This window comes from Cupressus sempervirens, chromosome 7 (assembly GCF_028749045.1).
Source record: "Cupressus sempervirens isolate cs-2001-9-10 chromosome 7, ASM2874904v1, whole genome shotgun sequence".
Classification (NCBI taxonomy): Eukaryota; Viridiplantae; Streptophyta; class Pinopsida; order Cupressales; family Cupressaceae; genus Cupressus; species Cupressus sempervirens.
In genome coordinates, this window is record NC_143124.1 from 33,697,314 (window position 1) to 33,709,818 (window position 12,505).

The window sequence follows — 12,505 nt, forward strand, 5'->3', positions numbered from 1 at the left end:
ACTAGATTAAATAACTCCCAAATTGGCTAATGGCCACCATAGCTTCAAGCCTGAATCTCCTCTTTGGACATCCTTGGAGCTCCCTGCAAATTCTCATGGTGAATGCATCATTAACTCTTATATACTCTACATAACTATTTACCAATTGTAAACATTGGTAGAATTCATAAGACTTCACATCATCAGGAAAATTTTCCAGTCTTGGGAGGCTAGGCCATAACTGTAAAGAAGCTAACATGTAAATGAGCAAGGAGTACATGTAAAATGCATTGTAGAATTTTGTAGCACTAAGAGCATTGGACAGAATCTCACTTACCTTGTAAGGCTAATCAATATATTGGGTATCAGAGTAGATGACTTGCACCAAAAAGAAATATTGCTCAACAAAGTTTAAAGCTTTGACCTCACTTTTCAATTTGTGTAAGAGGACCATGATGTTGACAATATCAGGTTTGAGATTAGTCCCAAACAGAGTTTTAGGAACCTTACTCTTGGCACTCCGTGGTTTTTGGAACTATGATTGCATGATCTCTTTTCTCCAAATCACCTTCTTTGCAGAGAACTTGGAAATGACTCCTCCAAATGCCAAATCTAAAAATTCTTCTTGCTTTGGAACTTAGAGGCAATTCACCATAGTCTGCCTTTCAATGGAGATCAACACAGTGTCATCTAATAATAAAATCTATCTGATGTCCGAATTATAATGGCTTATGCATTCATAGATTGATTCAAGAGCCTAGATTGCAATAGGAAAAGTAGCTGCCTCAAGAAGCCCACATCCTCAGAGCTTCTCAGTAATGGGATGTATTGGCTCTGATCTCAATCTCTTCTAAAAATCTTGCATATCATCGAAATGAAGAGAAGTATCCATAAAATTTTGTAGTGAAGACTTAATTCTTTCAACCCATCGAAGCCCACAAATCTAGTTGCCATTTTTGTTTGAGAATGCATTTTGAATCCAAAGAAATGAAAAGAATAGAAAATGCACAGATACTAGATTTTTGAAAAATTTGTATAGTTTTAACAGAATAAAAGTTCAAGAAAGAGCAGTGGTTTTTGTAACTATTCATGTTTCCATCTATATAGGAACCTCAATTCATCTGTTGATCTTTAGAATTCATGCCACAAGAATGAATTGAAGGAGAGAGATCCATTGAGGTAGTAAATGCCTAGTTTTAACAGATATCTCAGTGTCTTTTCGTTGTTCTATTGGCCCAATGGTAACTTTCTATCTTCCCATACTTACTTTCCCATTTCCCTTTAAGTTTTAGGAAGTTGCAAATAGAGTACTCCATGAGAAAATATCCACTGAGTTGAATTCTACCTAATAACACTTTCCACAATAGTTAGAATATTTCTTGTCCTCATCTTAAGAAGTTTTTCACACAAATTGTGGGTCCAATCCATTTGCAAACTTGATTTTCGTTAAAATCTAGAGAAATTGTATTCATGGGTTGAAAACCCATCGAGGAGAAGGCAATTTCCATTTATCTACTTGGGCTTCCCTTTTACTTTATCTTTTGACTATTGCTTCCTTTGAGTTCAAAGATGTCCAAAAGGAGTGCGAAAATTCATTAGGGACCTACCTTTTGTTTCCTTTCCTTTAGAATTGCCTTTTGTGGAAAATTGACTTCATAGGTTAAAAACTTGCCGAGGAGAAGTCAGATTTGAGTTTTCTGCTTGGAATGATTATAAGAGTTGTGACAAATCTTGAACATTCCTTGAGACAAATACTCATAAGAGGAACATAAATTTTCCATAGGACACCCTATTATTTTCTTGTTTTGATCCAACTGCATCATTTGGTGCTCTTCATGGGAAATTGCCTTTATGGGTTAAAAACTTGCCAAGGAGAAGACAAAGTTTGGATTTATGTAGGCTTCTATTTTTATGAGAAAATGACAGACCATAAGTAGATGAATTTTTATAAATGATCTTTGCACAAGCAATGTGAATCTCCATCAGATTAGGCACTAACTCTTTCCACCTAAGGGGGCTTAGACCTAGACTTGAATGCACTTAGGAAATTACTAAGACATAAGAAATCACTCTAACTATTTCGGTGTAGGATGAAATGTGGGGCAACACTATGGATTTGGCATTTTCTGCCTCCATAGCTTTTTGCTTCTTTCTTCTATAATAGATGTTTCCATGCAAGTGATTCTTGGGCGCTGTGGGGTTGATCATTCATTAACTTTAACAACCCACTCATACCAAAGATCGTAACAATTTTGGAATGATCATTCCCTTCCATATTCAGACCACATTGGCATTCAAAATCCTTTACAAGTTTTCAAAGAGCCATTGGATGTTGAGCAACAAATAAAGGTTTTTCCTTTCTACTTCCTTTTGCACATCTAGGACTAAGTTATTAAAGCCGTTGAATGTGTACAAGATAAATGAAAATTTAAAGGAGAAACCTATTTTGTAAACTAAATCACCAAGTTTTGAGAACAATAATTTCCTAGTGTACATATTTTGTACACTAAATCATCAAGTTTTGAGGACAATAATTGCCTACTGCACTGAATAAATTGAAAACTAATACAAAAGCTTTAACTCTAAATTGCAGAATGTTGTTGCATTGTTTATTTCCCTTTCTTTTCATAGTTTATAAATTCTTCAGCATAAACCCGATTCTCCACAAAGTGAAGCTTCCAAGGCTTCACTCCATAAAACATAGGAAAAATCTTCACATCACTTTCTAACATGAGAAACATCTCTGCTAGACACCAAGCTGATTGCACAAATCTTTATGAAAAGAGACCAATTTGAGCTGATGTAGAGCAGATGATAGTCTCAATTATAGAGTGAAAATAGTCTCCAAGTTCTGTCTCCTTTCTATCAAGGAACGACTGTAGTCACAACTCTTGATAATGTGAAAATTACTATTGTAGTCACTGATTATTAATCTCTTACCTTAAATTATTATTTAATTGTTGAAAATTAATTCACAACTAATATAAAAAAATAACACAACCACAACTTCACTAATATAAATATGAAAAAAAATTGCAACACAATGACAGGTATGTGTAGGATCATGGTGTACCAAACTATGGCCTTAAGTGGCTGAGAAAAATCAGCAAATTAGATTTATGTCAACTTGACACATAATTTTGAAGTGGTTATGGACTTTATATCAAAAAGTTGTAAGAAAATAATCTGTAAGAAATTGAATGTAGTTTCTAAACTACTAAGCCTTATCAGGAGAAACAAATAATTAATTGGTCAAAAGTTTGAATTTTAATGCAGTACTAAAAAAATTTCAGGGCGAAAATAAAAAGTAGGTGTATGTCTGACCACCTTAATCAAAATCAAATCATTATAATTTTTTAATATAATTATAGATATGAAAAGTAGATTCATGCTCAGATGTGACACATATTTTTTGATATTTTTATTCCAAATAAATAATTAAATATGAATTTTCTACCAAAACTTTTTTGAAAAAAAAAAAGTCCCGTGTCTGACCACCCTAACTAATAGAAAATTTTACCAAATTTAATTTTTTTTTTCTTATACTAGGTGAAGTATAGAATGTGACGCAACTTTTAGATTTAAAAAATGTTATACCATTTGAAATTTATAGCTATTTTTCAATCAGTATGTCAATCAACACTTTACAATAATCTTTATTGATAATTAACTAATAAATACTTATCGAACTCAAAATTTGACATAAATTATATTGATGGAATCTAAAGAGAGATATTAAAAAACTCTTTTTGTTTCATTCAATTTCGATCAAAATAACATTGTCAAACGGCTACCTGAAGTCTGAGTATCACTAAAACCCTCTTTAAACACGTCTTTTGGGTTGACCGGGTAGACTTGGTAAATACCAAGCCTAATAGGATATCTGATCCAAAATCGGATATCCGATATGCTCCAAGTGGGAAATTTCAAATCTCAATGCATTTTGGAGGAAAAATTAGGTTTAAACGTTATAACTTATGATTTATAAATTATTTCACTTATATTACTATGTAAAGACGTATTTTAATATTATATATATATAATAATGTAATGTAAAGATATAAGATATAATCTAGTAATATATAATAATATATTATGTTAATCTTATTACAATCTATAAATATAATTTATATTATTATTATTTTTACTAAATATAATAGCGTAATTTATATATATATAAAATATTTATTATATATTATTATATTAATATGTATGCTATTAATATATATATAATAATGTAATATATTAAATATAAATATATAATATGTATTACATATATTATTATTTTAATATGTATGTTATTAATATATATATAATAACGTAATATTTTCATTAAATATAATATGTATTATATATTATTATATCAATATGTATGTTATTAATATATATGTATATTATTAATATATATGAGTCAAAGGACGTCATAGGTCAACCATTGACCCCCTTTGACGCATTAAATGATAACATATGACCCCTATTACAATGGTTAATATGGGTCAAAAGGAGTCATAGGGTGACCTATGACCCCTTTTGACCCATTAAATGAGAACATATGTACGTACGGGTCTTAAGAACCCAAGGGACATATTTAAATAATTCATATGGGTAAAAGGGGGTCATAAGGTGACCTATGACCCCCTTGTACCCATTAAACGACGACATATGTCTCTAGGAGTCCTAGGACCCCTAGGGCATATTCGAATGGGTAATATGGGTCAAAGGGGGTCATAGGTCCCTTTGACCCATTAAATGACGACATATGTCCCTAGGAGTCCTCCAACCCCTAGGGACATATTCGAATGGGTAGTACGGGTCAAAGGGGGTCATAGGGTGACCTATCACCCTCTTTCACCCATTAAATGACGACATATGTCTCTAGGGGTCCTAGAACCCCTAAGGACATATTCGAACGGGTAATATGGGTGAAACCCTATGACCCTTTTTGACCCATTAAATGACAACATATCTCCCTAGGAGTCCTAGGACCCCTATGGACATATTCGAATCATTCATACGGTTCAAAGGGGGCCATAGGGTGACCTGTGACCCCTTTTGACCCATTAAAAGATGACATATGTCCCTAGAGGTCTTAGGACCCCTAGGGACATATTCGAATTGTTCATATGGGTCAAAGGGGGTCATAAATCACCCTATGACCTCCATTAACCTATTAAATGATGACATATGTCTCTAGGGGTCCTAGGACCCCTACGGACATATTCAAATGGGTAATATGGGTCAAAGGGGGTCATAGGGTGACCTATGACCCTCTTTGACCCATTAAATGATGACATATGTCCCTAGGAATCTTAGGACCCCTAGGGACATATTCGAATGGGTCATATGGGTCAAAGGGGGTCATAGGGTGACTTATGAGCCCCTTTAACCCATTAAATGATGACATATGTCTCTAGGGGTCCTAGGACCTCTAGGGACATATTCGAATTGTTCATATAGGTTAAAGGGGGTCATAGGTGACCTATGACCCCCTTTGACCCATTAAACGACAGCATATGTCTCCAGGGCTTCTAGAACCCCTAGGGACATATTCGAATCATTCATATAGGACAAAGAGCCAATAAACGATGACATATGTCGCTAGGGGTCTTAGAACTCTTTAAGACATATTCAAATCATAAATATGACCTATGACCCCCTTTGACCCATTAAACCATGACATATGTCTCTAGGGATCCTAAGACACCTAGGTACATATTCAAATCATTCATATGGGTCAAAGGGGGTCATAGGGTGACATATGACCCTCTTTGACCCATTAAACAATGACATATGTCTCTAAGGGTCCTCAGACCCCTAGGGACATATTCGAATGGGTAATATGGGTCAAAGAGAGTCATAGGGCCCTTTGACCCATTAAATGATGACATATGTCCTTAGGGGTCCTACGACCCCTAGGGACATATTCGAATGGGTAATATGGGTCAAAGGGAGTCATAGGGTGATCGATTACCCTCTTTGACCCATTAAATGATGACATATGTCTCTAGGGGTCTTAGAACCCCTAAAGACATATTTGAATGGGTAATATGGGTCAAAGGGGGTTATAAGGTGACCTATGACCCCCTTTGACCCATTAAATGACGACATATGTCCTTAAGAGTCTTAGGACCCCTAAGGACATATTTAAATCATTCATATGAATCAAAGGGGGCCATAGGGTGACCTATGACCCCCTTTGACCCATTAAAAGACAACATATTTTCCTAAGGGTCCTACGACCCCTAGGGACATATTCAAATCATTCATATGGGTCAAAAAAGGTCATAGGTCACCCTATGACCTCCTTTCACCCATTAAATGACGACATATGTTCCTAGGGGTCCTAGGACCCCTAGGGACATATTCGAATGGGTCATATGGGTCAAAGGGGGTCATAGGGTGACCTATGAACCCCTTTGACCCATTAAACTATGACATATGTCTCTAGGGATCCTAGGACCACTAGAAACATATTCGAATTGTTCATATGGGTCAAAGGGGGTCATAGGTCCCTTTGACCCATTAAATGATGACATATGTCTCTAGGGGTCCTAGAATTCCTAGGAACATATTTGAATCGTTCATATGGATCAAAGGGGGTTATAGGTGACCTATGACCATATTTGACCCATTAAATGACGACATATGTCGCTAGGGGTCCTAAAACCCCTAGTGACATATTCAAATCATTCATATGGGTCAAAGGGGGTCATAGAGTGACCTATGATCGCCTTTGACCCATTGAATGACGACATACATCTCTAGAGGTCCTAGGACCCTTAAGAACATATTAAAATCATTCAGATGGCTCAAAGGGGGTCATAGGGTGACATATGACCTTCTTTGAGCCACCCTCTTTGACCCATTAAACGATGACATATGTCTCTAAGGGTCCTTGGACCCCTAGGGACATATTTGAATGGGTAATATAGATCAAAGGAGGTCATAAGGTGACCTATAACTCCCTTTGACCCATTAAACGATGACATATGTCCCTAGGGGTCCTAGGACCCCTAAGAACATATTCAAATGGGTAATATGGGTCAAAGGGGGTCACAAGGTGACCTATGACCCCTTTTGACCCATTAAATGACAACATATATTTCTAAGGGCCATAGAACCCTCAGGGACATATTCGAATCATTCATATGGGTCAAAAGGGGTCATAGGGTGACCTATGACCCCTTTTGACCCATTAAACGAACGACATATGTCTTTAAGGGTCCTAGGACCCTTAGGGACATATTCAAATCGTTCATATGAGTCAAAGGGGGTTATAGGGTGACCTATGACCCTCTTTGACCCATTAAACGATGACATATATCTCTAGGGGTCCTCAGACCCCTAGAGACAAATTTGAATGGCTAATATGGGTCAAAGGAAGTCATAGGGTGACCTAATGACCTCCTTTGACCCATTAAACAATGACATATGTCCCTGAGGGTCCTAGGACCCTTAGTGACATATTTAAATGAGTAATATGGGTCAAAAGGGGTCATAGAGTGACCTATGACCCCCTTTGACCCATTAAACGATGACATATGTCCATAGGGGTCCTAGGAGACCTAGAGATATACTCGAATCATTCATATGGGTCAAAGGGGATCATAGGGTTACCTATGACCCCCTTTGACCCATTAAAGGATGACATATGTCCCTAGGGGTCCTAGGACCCCGAAGGACATATTTGAATCGTTCATATGGTTCAAAGGGTATTATAGGTCACCCTATGACCCCCTTTGACCCATTAAAAGATGACATATGTCTTTTGGGGTCTTAGGATCCCTAAGGACATATTTGAATCATTCATATGGATCAAAGGGAGTCATAGGGTGACTTATGACCCCCTTTGACCCATTAAATGATGACATATGTCCCTTGGGGTCTTAGAACCCCTATGGACATATTCGAAATGTTCATATGGTCAAGGCGGGTCATAGGGTAACCTATGACCCCCTTTGACCCATTAAACGATGACATATGTCTCTAGGGGTCCTAGGACCCTTAAGGACATATTTGAATGGGTAATATGAGTCAAAGGCGGTCATAGGTCACCCTATGACACCTTTTGACCCAATAAACGATGACATATGTCCCCAAGGGTCCTAGGACCCCTAGAGACATATTCGAATCATTCATATGGCTTAGAGGATGTCATAGGGTGACCTATGACATCCTTTGACCCATTAAACGATGACATATGTCTCTAGGGGTCCCAGGACCCCTAGGGACGGGACATATTTGAATGTGTAATATGGGTCAAACGGGGTCATAGGTCACCCTACGACCACCTATTACCTATTAAACGATGACATATGTTCCTAGGGGTCCTAGGACCCTTAGGAACATATTCGAATCGTTCATATGGGTCAAAGGTGGTCATAGGGTAACCTATGACGTCCTTTGAACCATTAAACAAGGACATATGTCCCTATTGGTCCTAAAATATTTAGAGACATATTCGAATGAGTCATATGGGTCAAAGGGGGTCATAGGGTAACCTATGACCCCCTTTGACACATTTAACGATGACATATGTCTCTAGGGGTCCTAGGACTCCTAGGGACATATTCAAATCATTCATATGGGTCAAAGGGGGTCATAGGGTGACCTATGACTCGCTTGGACCCATTAAATGATGACATATGTCTCTATGGGTCTTCGAACTCCTAGGGACATATTCGAATGGGTAATATGGGTCAAAGGTAGTCATAGGGTGACCTATGACCCCCTTTGACCAATTAAATGACGAGATATGTCCCTAGGGGTCCTAGGACCCCTACGGACATATTCAAATTGGTAATATGGGTCAAAGGGGGTCATAGGGTGACTTATGACCCCCCTTGATGCATTAAATGACGACATATGTCCCTTGGAGTCCTAAGACCCTTAAGGACATATTCAAATGGGTATTGTGAGTCAAAGGGGGTCATAGGTCCCTTTGACCCATTAAATGACGACATATGTCCTTAGGAGTCTTAGGACCCCAAAAGACATATTCAAATCGTTCATGTGGGTCAAAGGGGGCCATAGGGTGACTTATGACCCGCATTGACTCATTAAACGATGACATATATCGCTAGGGGTCCTAGAACTCTTAGGGACATATTCGAATCGTTCATATGGGTCAAAGGGGGTCATAGGTGACCTATGACCCCCTTTGACCCATTAAACGATGGCATATGTCGCTAGGGGTCCTAGAACCCCTAGGGACATATTCGAATCGTTCATATAGTCAAAGGAGGTTATAGGGTCATCTATGACCCCCTTTGACCCATTAAACAAAGACATATGTCTCTAAGGGTCCTAGGACCCCTAGGGACATATTTGAATGGGTAATATGGGTCAAAAGAAGTCATAGGTCACCTTATGACCCCATTTGACCCATTAAATGATGACATATGTCGTTAGGTTTCCTAAAACCCCTAGGGACATATTCGAATTGTTTATATGGCTCAAAGGGGGTCATAGGGTTAGCTATGACACCCTTTGACCCATTAAATGATGGCATATGTCTCTAGGGGTCTTAGGACCCCTAAGAACATATTTGACTGTGTAATATGGGTCAAAGGGGGTCATAGGTCACCCTATGACCTCCTTTGACCCATTAAATGATGACATATGTCCCTAGGGGTCATAGGACCCTTCAGAACGTATTCGAATCATTCATATGAATCAGAGCGGGTCATAGGGTGACCTATGACCTCGTTTGAACCATTAAACGAGAACATATGTTCCTATTGGTATTAGGACCTCTAGGGACATATTCGAATGGGTCATATGAGTCAAAGGGGGTCAAAGGGTGACTTATGACCCCCTTTGACACTTTTAACCATGACATATGTCTCTAGGGTTCCTAGGACCCCTAGGGACATATTCAAATCATTCATCTAGGTCAAAAGGGGTCATAGGGTGACCTATGACCTGCTTTGACCTATTAAATGATGACATATGTCTCTATGGGTCCTCGGACGCTTAGGGACATATTCGAATGGGTAATATGGGTCAAAGGTTATCATAGGGTGACCTATGATCCCCTTTGACCCATTAAACGACGAGATATGTTCCTAGAGGTTCTAGGATCTTTAGGAACATATTTGAATTGGTAATATGGGTCAAAGGGGGTCACAGGGTGACCTATGACCCCCTTGACGTATTAAATGACGACATATGTCCCTTGGGGTCCTAAGACCCATAGGGACATATTCGAATGGGTATTATGGGTCAAAAGGGGTCATAGGGTGACCTATGACCCCCTTTGACCTATTAAACGATGACATATGTCCTTAGGAGTCTTAGGACCCCTAGGGACATATTCAAATCGTTCATATGGGTCAAAAAGGGCCATAGGGTGACCTATGACCCCCTTTGACGCATTAAATGATGACATATGTCACTAGGGGTCCTAGAACCCCTAGGGACATTCGAATTGTTCATATGGGTCAAAGGGGGTCATAAGTGACTTATGACCCCCTTTGACCTATTAAACGATGACATATGTCGCTAAGGGTCCTAGAACCCTTAGGAACATATTCGAATCGTTCATATGGTCAAAGGGGGTCATTGGGTCACCTATGATCCCCTTTGACCCATTAAACGATGGCATATGTCTTTAGGGTTCCTAGGACCCCTAAGGACATATTTGAATGGGTAATATGGGTTAAAGGTTGTCATAAGTCACCCTATGACCTCTTTTGACCCATTAAATGATGTCATATGTTGCTAGGGGTCCTAGAACCCCTAGGGACATATTCGAATTGTTCATATGGCTCAAAAGGGGTCATAGGGTGACCTATGACACCCTTTGACCCATTAAACGATGACATACATCTCTAGGGGTCCTAAGACCCCTAGGGGCATATTTGAATTGGTAATATGGGTCAAAAGGGGTCATAGGTCACCTTATGACCCCTTTTGACCCATTAAAAAATGACATATGTCCCTAGAGGTCCTAGGACCCGTAAGAACATATTCGAATTGTTCATATGGGTCAAAGGGGGTTATAGAGTGACCTATGACCCCCTTTGACCTATTAAATGAGGACATATGTCCCTATGGGTCCTATGACCCTTAGGGACATATTCGAATGGATCATATGGGTCAAAAGGGGTCATAGGGTGACCTATGACCCCCTCTAACCAATTTAACGATGACATATGTCTCTAGGGGTCCTAGGACCCCTAGGGACATATTCAAATCATTGATATGGGTCAAAGGGGGTCATAGGATGACCTATGACCCTCTTTGACCCATTAAACGATGACATGTCTCTAAGTTTCCTCGAACCCCTAAGGACATATTCGAATGGGAAATATGGATCAAAGGGGGTCATAGAGTGACCTATGACCACCTTTGACCCATTAAATGATGACATATGTCCCTAGGGGTCCTAGGACCCCTAGGGACATATTCGAATTGGTAATATGCGTCAAAGGGGGTCACAAGGTGACCTATGACCCCCTTTGACCCATTAAATGATGACATATGTCCTGTGGAGTCTTAGGACCCCTAGGGACATATTCAAATGGGTAATATGTTTCAAAGGGGATCATAGGGTGACCTATGACCCCCTTTGACTCATTAAACGATGACATATGTCCCTAGAAGTCCTACGACCCCTAGGGACATATTTCAATCGTTCATATGTGTCAAAGGGGGCCATAAGGTGACCTATGACCCCCTTTGACCCATTAAACGATGACATATGTCCCTAGGGATCTTAGAACCCCTAGGGACATATTCGAATCATTCATATGGGTCAAAGGGGGTCATAGGTCACCTATGACTCCTTTTGACCCATTAAATGATGGCATATGTCACTAGGGGTCCTAGAATCCATAAGGACATATTCAAATTGTTCATATGAGTCAAAGGGGGTTATAGGGTGATCTATGACCCCTTTTGACCCATTAAACGACGACATATGTCTCTAGGGGTCCTAGGGGTCCTAGGACCCCTAGAGACATATTCAAATCGTTCATATGAGTCAAAGGGGATCATAGGGTGACCTATGACCCGCTTTGACCCATTAAACGATGACATATGTCTCTAGGGGTCCTCGGACCCCTAGGGGCATATTCGAATGGGTAATATGGGTCAAAGGGGGTCATAGGTCCTTTTGACCCATTAAATGATGACATATGTCTCTAAGGGTCTAACTACCACTAGAGATATATTCGAATGGGTATTATGCGTCAAAAGGAGGCATAGGGTGGCCTATCACCCTCTTTGATCTATTAAACGACGACATATGTCTCTAAGGATCCTAGAACCCCTAAGGACATATTCAAATGGGTAATATGGATTAAAGGGGGTCATAGGGTGTTCACCCTATGACCCCTTTTGACCCATTAAATGACAACATATATCCCTAAGAGTCCTAGTACCCCTAAGGACATATTTGAATCATTCATATGGGTCAAAGGGGGCCTATGACCCCCTTTCACCCATTAAATGATGACATATGTCCCTAGGGGTCCTAAGACCCCTAAAAACATATTCAAATGGGTAATATGTGTTAAAGGGG